This window comes from Dipodomys merriami, unplaced genomic scaffold (assembly GCF_024711535.1).
Source record: "Dipodomys merriami isolate MVZ:Mamm:240054 unplaced genomic scaffold, mDipMer1.0.p SCAF_151, whole genome shotgun sequence".
In the NCBI taxonomy this organism is placed as follows: Eukaryota; Metazoa; Chordata; class Mammalia; order Rodentia; family Heteromyidae; genus Dipodomys; species Dipodomys merriami.
In genome coordinates this window covers 1,385,391-1,397,390 of record NW_027202838.1, presented here as the reverse complement: position 1 = coordinate 1,397,390, position 12,000 = coordinate 1,385,391, and the positions used below count along the sequence as shown (strand labels likewise).

Genomic DNA, 12,000 nt, shown 5'->3' with positions numbered 1-12,000 from the left:
GCTCACACCTGTTATCCTAGCTACTCAGAGGCTGAGATCTGAGGATCGCAGTTCAAAGCCAGCCTGGGGAAGGAAAGTCCGTGAAACTCTTATCTCCAATACACCACCAGAAAACCGGAAGTGGCGTTGTAGCTCAAGTGGTAGAGCACTAGCCTTGAGCTGAAGACAGCGCTCAGGCCCTGAGTTCAAGCCCCAGGACCAAAAAAAAAAAAAAAAAAAAAAAAAAAAAACTAGCTTTGACACTCAAATATTTCTGGGGAAACTCCAAGATGAATGTTTGCCAATGTTTTCTCCTACTTTCATACTTAGAGAGATTGCACTCTGAGTAGCTGGGGATACCTGCACAAGCCACCAGGGCCCAGCATGGAATGGTCAAACCTTTGAAAACCTGATGTGCTTCAGAAGCCTTATATAACAAAAGGCATCATTATATTAGAAATGTGCTTAGACAAGAGGTTTTATCTTTGTCGCTGTTGTTTTCAATGTACTATGTGACTTTTTTTGTTTCTTTGGTATGTTCTTCCCCCATGGTATAACCCGTTTGCACTGTATTTGATTCCAGTGCTCTGCATCTTGTATATTCATTTTTCTAATTTGAAACAAGAATACACGTTGACCCATTGTAACAATGAGATATACAAGACACTATGTTGAAAACGAACTTTACATTGGGGGGGGGCGGAATTGGGGTAGGAAGGGATGTTAGGGGAAAAACAAAGAAGAGAGTAACAATGCTTGATAGGAAATGTACTCATTACCTTACTCATGTAATGGTAACCCCTCTGTACAATATCTTTACAATTAGAAAACAAAAAGTGTTAGCTGGGCACCAGTGGCTCACACCTGTAATCCTAGCTACTCAGGAGGCTGAAATCTGAGGCTCATGGTTCAAAGCCAGCCCGGGCAGAAAAGTCTGTGAGACTCTTATCTCCAATTAACCACTAGAAAACTGGAAGTGGCGCTGTAGCTCAAGTGGTAGAGTGCTCGCCTTGGGCTGAAGAGCGCAGGGTCAGCGCCCAAGCCCAGAGTTCAAGCCCCACGACTGACCAAAAAAAAAAAAAAAAAGTGCTTGCTTCAGCAGCACATATACTAAAACTGGACTGATACAGAGAAGATTGACATGGCCCCTGCTCAAGAATTTCACGCAAATTCATGAAGTGGTCCATATTTTTACTGAGCAGGAAAAAGAAAGAAACGAAATGTGCTTAGATTTTCCAAGGCTACAGAATCCTTGAAGAGGCCTCATTGAGCCCATGAAATAGTTTATTAGGTTCAGTTCTCTAGTTGTGTTAGCAGAAGCACTCTTGAATTAAATTTAGCAGTTCATTGGAACATTGGAACATAGTTCTCACAAAGGCAGGATAAATCCATGGAAATTGGCCTACCACAGGATGAAGCAGAATTGAAGGATTCCTGTCAAAATAGAGGACTGGGTAAAAAGATAGCTTGGAGTACAAACAGGCATGTAATCTCCTGGCCTTCAGTGGCCACCCACACTTATCCTCAACCATTGGTGGGGATGGAAATGTTTGTTGCAAAGTTGTAACCAAGTGGGCTTTTTGCCTGCTGTTCAAACAATGAGTCAGCCTTCTTCCTACAACCTGGGGTACAGAGAAACCCTTCACAGCTAAACTCGAAACAGTAAGGGAGCCCTGTAACACCACTGTCTTGAAAGCATTCTTTGTGGCATAAAATAATTAGATTGAAAGTACATTTCCTAGCTTAGTGCCTTTCCTCATAGCTACTCAGGAGCTTCACCAATAGAAATACATCTGCATATACACAAAGACATGGAGTTATTGCCTTTTTTATTGGTCCTGGGACTTAAACACTGGGCCTGGGCACTGTCCCTGAGCGCCTTTTGCTCAAGGCTAGTATTCTACCACCTGAGCCACAGCCCCAATTCTAGCTTTTTCTGTGATTCATTGGAAAGTAAGAGTGTCAGAGACTTTCCTACTCCAGGTGGATTTGAACCTGGAATCTTTACTTCTCAGCCTCCTAAGGAACTAAGATTATAGGCAGGAGCCACTGGCACCTGGCTTTTTTGTCTTCTTTTATAATCTTGAAAATCTGAATGCTTTTACCAGTATCATCCCAATGGTTTGAATAAACTACCCAATGTTCTTTACAGCTACTTTCTCTGAGAAGGGTTTTCATTCCTCATCTTTTGCTTTTGTAACAGGTTTCAAGCCAAAAGTAAGAAATGACTGTCATAGGAATTGGGAGCAAATGTCTGTATGACTTGTCAATTCTGTCTCTTAATATTGATTTGCAGCGCAGTTACTGTCTCAAGACAGGAGGACTGAAAGCTGGAGTGATCTTCACTCTGTTTGTATCACTCCTTTTGCCTGTCATCTAATAATTACATGTCATTTGTGTCTCCAGCCTTAAGTATACAGAACATGATAGAAGCATCTTCATGTTTCTGTTTTTTTTTTTTCTAATCCTTGTCAAGATTTAGATGAAAGGTGTGTGCAGAGCAGCTTCTCAGTTAACCCCCTGGGGCAAAAAAGCCACTTTGAGACTCAAAAAGAGTATAGCCTGAAGGCTGTCTTCTTGATGCTCTGTGAGGTCGGTCCATGCTGTTGGTCATTATTGAAGATAGTCACAAAGCTGTCCTTGGTCACACAATCAGGTTACAGAGCTCAGCCAGGGCTTAGCTAACCTCAGAAGACTGCTGGCCCAGAGTCAGTGATATTTCCTTTACACTGCCTTACTCCAACTACCTATTCTGTCTTATCAAATTGCTCTGCCCATTGACCACTGACAGGACAGGTGTCCATTGGTTGTTCTGAATATCCTCTGCTGTCATTCTGGTTTGCCATTTGGATCTTTTGTGTCAGCATGGATGGTGTCAGAGAGTAATAACTTGGCTATTGCAAAAACTAGAGAAATTAGAGCTGTAGCTCAGGGGTAGAGCACTAGCTTTGGGTGAGAAAGCTGAGCAAGACTCGGTATGGTGGGGGAAAGAATATAATTGCATTATTGGAAACATAAAGCCTTTTTCCCTTTCTTTTAAGGTCAGCAGAAAACTAGGTTTAAGGCAAGGAATCCCTTAAATACTGAACTATACACCTTTTTAAAAAGAAATATTCTTTCTTCAGTTAATAAGTTGCCTTCTCAAAAGATTTATAGCTGTTAGGTTGGTCTGGGCAAATGTGATACAACCTAAGATGTAATATAAGATATACTGCAGTAAAGGCATATAATAGCCATTTTAAAAATTTAATGGTACAAAGGTTTGGACTCAGCCTTATGTTTGATCAGCTTATTTGCTTGACTATTACTTTACCCCTTGAGTCATGTCTCCAATCAGCTTATTTTATGTAGCTTATTTTAGAGATGGAATCTTGTGGACTTTTCTGCATTCACTGGCTCTGAACCATAATCCTCTGGATCTTATCTTCCTGAATAGCTAGGATTGCAGGCATGCTGCAATTTTTTAAATTTCTTTTTATATACCAGACTTTGGAAGTAATCCTTATAAGCAAAATTATCAAGCAGTCAGGCGCCTGTGGTGTATGCCTATAATCCTAGTATTCAGGAGGCTGAGATCTGAGGATCAAGGTTTGAAGCCAGCTGGAGTAGAAAGGTCCCCATGAGATTCTTTTTTTTTTTTTTTTTGTCGGTTGTGGGGCCTGAACTCTGTGCCTGGGCACTGTCCCCATCTCTTCAGCTGTAGACCAGTGCTCTACCACTTGAGCCTCAGCTCCACTTCCAGCTTTTTCTGCTTATGTGGTGCTGAAGAATCAAACCCAGGGCCTCATGCATGCAAGGCAAACACTCTACCACTGAGCCACCTTCCCAGCACCATCCCGTGAGATTCTTATCTCCAAAGAACCACTCCAAATCTAGAAGTGGTGCTGTAGCTTAAAGTGGTAGAGCACTAGCCTTGAGCAAAAGAGCTCAGAGACAGTGCTCAGGCCCTGAGTTCAAGCCCCATAACAGACAAAAAAATCAAGCAAATTAGTTAAAGAGGAAGAAATTATTTATTATTTTACTTTGGTATATGTTCAATAATATATGTGTGATAGATATGCAACATATATATAATACATATGTATAATACTAAATGTAATATATATTAATCTATATATGTGCTTATTGTACTGTATGAAGTCTCTGATGTTGAATAACATGTGAAATTCAAATAAAGGCATTACCCCATTATTTACATGGCTATGGTTTTTCTCCCTTATGAATTGTATGAAATTGAATTGGAGTAACAATTCTAGACCTGTTGCTAGAACTTAGCCCAGACCTTGGAGTCAATATTGCATCTCCTTGTCTGAACTTGGTGGAATTTTTGCCCAGTTAGTAGTTAATTGGGTTTTGATCCCTTTACTAGATAGTTGGTACAGGAACAGAGCCCTTCTTCTCATTTAATTTTACTTTGAACCTTACATACCTCTATCAGTAGCATAGATAATGACCAAGTCATCTTGGATATGATCTACTTGTGTTCTGAAACTTGTTTTATGAAGTAAGATATGTCATGTGGATTTCTTTTTTTTTTTTTCTGGTCCTGTGGCTTGAACTCAGGGCCTGGATGCTGTTTCTGAGCTTCTTTTTTTTTTTTAATTTTTTTTGTCGGTCATGGGGCTTGAACTCTGGGCCTGAGCGCTGTCCCTCAGCTCTTCAGCTCAAGGCGAGCGCTCTACCACTTGAGCTACAGCGCCACTTCCTGTTTCTGAGCTTCTTTTGCTCAAGATGAACACTCTACCACTTGAACGATAGTGCCATTTCCATCTTTTTTTTTTGAGTAGTTTGTTGGAGATAAGAGTCTCATGGAGGGCTGGGAAGGTGGCTCAGTGGTAGAGCGCTTGCCTTGCATGCATGAGGCCCTGGGTTCGATTCCCCAGCACCACATAAGCAAAAAGAAAAAAAAAGAGTCTCATGGAATGATCTGCCTAGGCTGGCTTCAAACCACGATCCTCAGATCTCAGCCTCCTGAATAGCTAGGATGACAGGCATGAGCCACTGGTGCTCAGCTGGATTTTTTGTGCCCTTTTTGTTCTTTGGTAGTAGTAGGGTTTGAACTCAGGGCTCATGCTTGCTAGGCTAGTACACTACCACTTCACCCATGTTTTAAGCCCTTTTTCCTTTCCTTCTAGCCCATTAGCTTTCTCCATTCCCATATCCTTTTCAGACATGGTATTGTGCTTTTTGCCTGGACTGACTTGGGTCCATGATCCTACCTACCCCTCCCATGTAGCCTGTGAGAGGTGTTTTCCACCATGCCTAGCTTGTTCTTTGATAATACACAAGTCTCATTAACTTTTTTCTACTTGGTCTGGTAGCAAGCCACAATACTATCATCAGTTCCACGTATTTGTTGAGAATGAAGTATAAAATGTTGGCTGATTGGGCATTTACCCAAATGTATACAAACAAGACCACACTAAAGCTACCAGCACAACTATGTTTATTGCAGCATTATTTACCATAGCTAAGATATGGAACCAACCCAGATGCCCCTCAGTAGATGAATGGATCAAGAAAATGTGGTATATATACACAATGGAATTCTATGCCTCCATCAGAAAGAATGACATTGCCCCATTTGTTAGGAAATGGAAAGGCTTGGAAAAAATTATATTAAGTGAAGTAAGCCAGGCCCAAAGAAGCATAGGTCCCATGGTTTCCCTTATTTGCAATATCTAGTATAGGTATGAGTCAAGCAGAAAAGGTCAGATAATGTGATGTTAGGAAAATGAACCCTTAAATATGTATTTTAATGTTTTCGTTTCTTTCATGCATATGTTTCTAACGCATTTATAAGATTATTTCTTTGTTGCTTTGTATGTCCCTCCCCCACAGTGTAACCCCCGCTTTCACTATATTTGATGTCAGTATAACATGTGGAGGAGATGGGGGCAAACAAGTCGTTTAAGGATTCAGGTGGACCTGTTGCAACAATGAGAAGTACAAAATGTCATGTCAAAACCAGCTTTACAATGTCGGGGGGGGGGGGGTATAATTGGGTGGGGGAGGGGGGAGGCTGGGAAGGGAGGTGAAGGGTAAACAAAGGAGGAGGCTGCAATGCTTGGTAAGAAATGTATGCATTATCCTGCCCATGTAATTGTAGCCCCTCTGTACAGTATGTTCTCAAATAAAATAAAATAATATTAAAAAAAAATGTTGGCTGATTAAGTCCTGGCAGAACATGGTTTTAGTGATAATTTGTAAACATTTTTCAGCAAAGAACACTCTTTCTCTCCAACTTTACTTTTTTAGGGGATGGGGGGAATTAAATTATAGTGCTAGAATTTAAAGATATAATCCTTTGGTAGACCTGAAAGAATTATTTTTGTGTTCAGAATAGAACCTGGCCAGTCAGGAAAACATTATTACTTGAATAATAAACAGGCCTTGAGTTAGGAAAAGTTAAATACTTCATTAAAAATGATTTGAAGCTGGAAAGAGTGGCTCATACCTGTAATCCCAGCTACTCAAGAGACTGATACCTGAGGATCGTGGTTCGAGGCCAGCCTGTGCAGGAAAGCCTTTGAGACTCTCATTTCCAATGAATCACCCTCAAATAAGCCAGAAATGTAGCTGTGTCTCAGGTGATAGAGCATTAGCACTGAGCAAAGAATTCAAAGCACCTAGACCCTGAGTACAAGCCCCAGAACTCAAACACACACACACACACACACACACACACACACACACACACACACACACACACACACACACACACACACACACACACACACACACACACAAAGATTTGAATGCTGTCCATTATAAGCCTAAATATTTAAGTATCTAAAAATTCCCTTGACATTCTGGTTTCTCTTCAGATCATATCAATCTGTTTGCCTTTTATTGAGAATTCAGTTGAGTGAAGGACCTCCCCTTGTATCCAGAACAGGGGCTATTTCTATTTGTGAGTGTGTTCTGGCCAGGAGTTAAGATGGACATCATTCCATTCTGTAGGGAATTTGAGACTGTATTAGTTTTTTACTGATGCTGTTATGAATGACCACAAACTTAAGAGACTCAAAACAGTGCAGACATATTATCTCATAGTCTATGTTGGTCAGACATACTACATGATTTCCCTGGGCAAAAATCTAGTCAGGGGTGTATGTAGCTAATATGGTATTCATTAAGCCCAGTGATAATATTCAAACAGCATATTTGAAGCCTGAGGGCAGAATCCAAGATCAGTCAAGTTGGTCTCTAACCTATTTCCCTGTGGGTGAATGGGAGATGTGTCACAAAGTTCCTCTTTCTTTGCTGGCTTGACGCTTGGGGCTACCCGTGGATCTAAAGGCCTCTCCTGTCCTTGTACATATGATGACTAGTTTGTCAAAACATAGCAAACTGTTCTCAGGGCTGAACTTCTTTCCTTCCTCTTCTGCTACATTTGACTGACTGCTGTTGTCCGCTGCTTTCCAGGTTTCATGTGAACACATCAGGCCACATTGACCATCTAGACTTTTTTGTCCTGGTGATGTCCTGGTGTAAATCAGCATTCATTTTTCCAGAGAATGTTTTCAAAATTAACAAATGCAGAACATACTTCATCCACCCTCACATTTTTATCCATCAATTTCCTATCCCCAAGAAAAGGCTTATCAGTGTAAATCGTCTGGAAAAGCCCTGTAGGAAGGTGTAAAATGACAGACAACAGAAAACTCATACTGGTGAGAAACTCTAAACATATTAAGACTGAGGCAAAGCCTTGAAGCATCCTTCAAACCTTCCTGTACAACATCAAACTCATACTAGAGGGAAAGCCTGCAACTGCAAAGCCTTTTCTAAGTAAGGAAGCATTAGAGAACATAAGCCAAAATTCATCCTGGAGCTGCCCTCCAAATACATATATGTTAAAGCTTTTTTTTTTAATCTCAGTACAAACACTCTTCACCTCAACACAGTTCCTGTGGGAAAGAAGCCCTACACATGCAAAGGACAATGCCCTGAATAGTTATTCAACCTTGATTTAATAGAATTCATAGTGGATAAAAAAACATAGCAATGTAAATAATGTGCTAAAGCCTTTATTCAAATTCCACATTTTATACAACCTCAAAAAATACATACTGTATAATAAACTCCTGCAGGTAAGTAATGTGGAAAATTTTTGCTCAAAAGACAGGCCTTGGCAGGTGCTGGTGGCTTATGCCTGTCATCCTAGCTACTCAGGAGGCTGAAATCTGAGGATAGCAGTTCAACACCAGCTTGGGCAGGAAAGTCCATGAGAATCTTATCTCCAGTAAACCACCAGAAAACTAGAAGTTGCGCTCAAGTGGTAGTGCGCTGAGCTGAAGAGCTCAGGAACAGCACCCAGACCCAGAGTTCAAGCCCCATGCCTGACCAAAAAAAAAAAAAAAAAGACAGGAAGGGATGACAGGAAAAATTGGGAGATAGTAAAGGGTAATACTTTCCAAAAAGAAATGGACTCATGACCTGATTTAGGTAACTATAACCCTTTATGAAACTGTAACCATGTACATCGCCTTTATAATACAGTTAAAAATAAATGTTAAAAAGATATACCTCAGCCGGGCGCTGGTGGCTCACGCCTGTAATCCTAGCTACTCAGGAGGCTGAGATCTGAGGATCGCGGTTCAAAGCCAGCCCGGGCAGGAGAGACCGTGAGACTCCTATCTCCAATAAACCACCAGAAAACCGGAAGTGGCGCTGTAGCTCAAGTGGTAGAGCGCTCGCCTTGAGCTGAAGAGCTGAGGGACAGCGCCCAGGCCCAGAGTTCAAGCCCCACGACCAACAAAAAAAAAAAAAAAAAAAAAGATATACCTCAGAAGACAGAAAAATATAAGGGAAATTGATTATACATATGTAGGATACAATGAAGACTTTGAACATGCTTTAAATATATGTAAAAATATATATATGTAAAATATATATACGAATTAATGGTAAAGTAAAATCCTATAAAAATGTAGCCCAGTGTTCAACTGTTGCCTAAAATGTTCTAGACAGTGCTTGTTTACATATTATATGTAAGAATATCTTTGCATGAACTAGAGTGAATACTGATAAATTATTTCTTTAATACATAAATTTATTCTAGAGGTAGCGTTAAAATTGTCATTCATCTTGGAAACTTAGAGAAAGTACATATAAAATGGGTCATGGACCTCAGGAGGAAAGAAAGGATCACTTCCCAGTGCTGAGGCCTTGGGCAGTGTGGCTGGCTGCCAGCATCACCTTCACACAACCTCTAAGCCTAAGGTACCAGAGCCAAGAAGGCAGAGCCAGGATTCTAATTTAAATACATGGAGACATCAGAGAAAGGGCCCTGCTCCTCTACTTGGAGTGGGGAATTGCATTGAGAATGTTCACCTGGCTCCCTCCCACCAATTCCAATGATTTGGAGAATCAAGGAAGGAACATGTACTTGCCCCATTAGAAGATGGGCCTTCAAATCTGTCTCACAGTAAAACACCAAATCCCAAAGGCCAGAGAGCCAGGCCTTTCTAGGCTTCTGCTCCAGTGAACTAAGTCACCACTGTTAACCTAATGATAACCTGAGGCTTTCCCTGAACCTGAGAGAGGCATTTTAATTAAAGTGATTATTTGAACAGGCTGAGAAAAAGCCTGACTCTGGTGCAACTCTATAACAAACATTTCCATCTCCTGCCAATGCTGGCTGTCCTTGTAACCAATTAATTTGCTTTTACAGCTGGCTTCTGTTTTGAATTTGTAAATTCTGCCCTCTAATCTTGCAGACCTAGATCTCTGCACCTATCCTGCCTTTGTGAAACTTCTCTATTCTTCAAATAAACTGTTACATTGAAGAGTTCTTTCTGCTAACACAGCTAGGGGATTGATCCTAAAAACTTCATTTGAACCCAGGGTTGGTCAATGATGTCTCTTTTATGCTTCTATGTGCTTAAGAACTCTAATAACATTTAAAATACAAGTAACTTCTTATCATATAATGCTCAGGATGCATATTAAGCTTTTGATCATTTGACCTGTCAGGACCCTGCAAGACAGAAGGTTATATAATCATAGAGGCCAAGAGGCTGGGCAGATGGATTTGCTGCACTTAACCTTTGAACTCTGGCTCAAATCCTAGTCAATTTCCTAGCTTGGTGCACTTAATCCTAGCTACTCAGGAGCTGGGTTTTTAATCTGCTTTCTGTTTTGTTTTGTGCCACTGCAGGAGCTTGAACTCAGAGCACTGTCCTTTCCCTTTCTTCTGAAGGCCAGTGCTCTACCATGGAGCCACAACTTCACTTCAGGCCTTTTGGTAGTTCATTGGAGGTAAGAGTCTCATGAACTTTCCTGTCCAGACTGACTCTGAATGGTATTCCTAACTCTCCAATCCCAATCCTGAAGAGCTAAGATGCTGGGTTAGAGGCACTGGCCTGGCTGTCCTGTCTGTGTTCATCAATATGTCCATCTCTTCAAGCCCAAATATCACATAACCACTAACCAAAGTAGCTTTCAAATTCATCTTTACATGTTTCATTTCCTAGATATTTGATAGACTTCATCAAGAAATCAAATGTGGGCCACAGTTGTTCTGTTTTTAAGAGGATACCATGCATTTAGTAATCAAAGTCCCATTTAGATGTTCTGCAATTTCTGAAGTCAGTTTTTATAAGCTGTATTTCTCTAGACATATTCCCACAGTGTTTAATGTTTGGAGCTATTGGTATTGTTTGTGGGATATGCAATGATGGTATGTCATTCTTCATTCTTGTTCTTGGTACTTTCTTTCCTAATGTCTTTCTCCTTTTTGATAACAAGTTTATTTAAATCTTGATGATTATTTGCTCCATCTCTCAATCCCCATCCCCTGCCTTATCCCCCACCTTGTTTTTCGTTTTGTGTTGGTACAAGAGCTTGAACTTAGGACTGCCTTCATTCAGCTTCTTCATTCAAGGGTAGCCCTCTACCACTTGAACCACAGCTACACTTCAAGCTTTCTGGTGGTTAATTAGAGATGAGTCCCACAGATTGTCTTGCCCAGTCTGGTTTCAAACCATGATCCTTACATCTCAGCCTCCCAACTATCTAGGATTACAGGCATGAGCCACTGCCTCCCAGATACAAAATCCCATTCATAGCAGTACCCATCTCCAGATGACTAAGTATGAAATTTCTTCCAGGTATTCAATTGTAAATTGTCCCTCATACAGTAGGCATGAGGGGTCTGGCCCTACTTACTCATTGCCTTAAATCTCATACCCAGTGGGCAGTGAAGGGGCTTGGGAGGTTACCACTGAAGTCACAAGTGTCTGTGGGACAGGCCCTATGTGTTCCTGGTCTGTGAAGTTCCAGAGGAGTGAATGGGAAGTAGACCCAGGTGTAGAAGTTGAGCATCCTGTGGCCAACTCCATGTGGCCAGGCATGTGATTCTGGGATAGACACAGGGTGAGTCAGTCTAGCTGACTGCATGTCCTTAGCATGGCTGTTGGGCATGGTCTGTGGTACCAAACTGACAGCTGACAGCACTGTCCCCTCAGTAGAGTAGCCCAAGGAAGACAACTGGAGATGTGTGGGGATGGAATGGAGCTGTTCCCAGGAAGCCAGGTGGTGTGTCCATGAATCACGGTGGCCACTCAGCTGCCCATGGGCATGCCCTAGCCAAGCAATTGACACTATCCCTCCCCACCGTTACTTCATTTCCCCTATTCTTTTTCCACTTGCAGGGAACCAGCCAGACTCCATAGGAGCTGGAGGTTAGAGACGCATATGCGAGGTGTCTGGGTAGAACACCGAGTTCAGCGCCCCTCTCTCATGCTCCCAGACCTACTTTGCTTTTAGGCCAGACTGTCTGGTCTGAGGCATGGTGCTGGGAAGAACTCTGGTAAAGCTGGCCTCATTTTAGCAGGGAGGCCCAGCATCTTCCAAACAGGACCATTACTAATGCCTGAAGAGGTAAGAGATATAATCTCTGGGACAAGAAAATTGACCACCAGTCCCCCCCATGACTCCTGAGGCCCCATCAGACTATTTCAACAACTTGGTTCTTTTTAGTTTGTGCTGGTCCTGGGGTTGAACTTGGGGCCT

At 41.6% G+C, this 12,000-nt stretch overlaps 1 non-coding gene across 1 annotated transcript; it reads left to right on the top strand.

The window, feature by feature from the left end:
- The first annotated feature begins 1,065 nt into the window (after window positions 1-1,065).
- On the top strand, window positions 1,066-1,172 carry LOC138827207 (U6 spliceosomal RNA). The gene has a single exon (XR_011372009.1). It is a non-coding gene; the product is annotated as a U6 spliceosomal RNA (small nuclear RNA).
- Window positions 1,173-12,000: the final 10,828 nt, after the last annotated feature.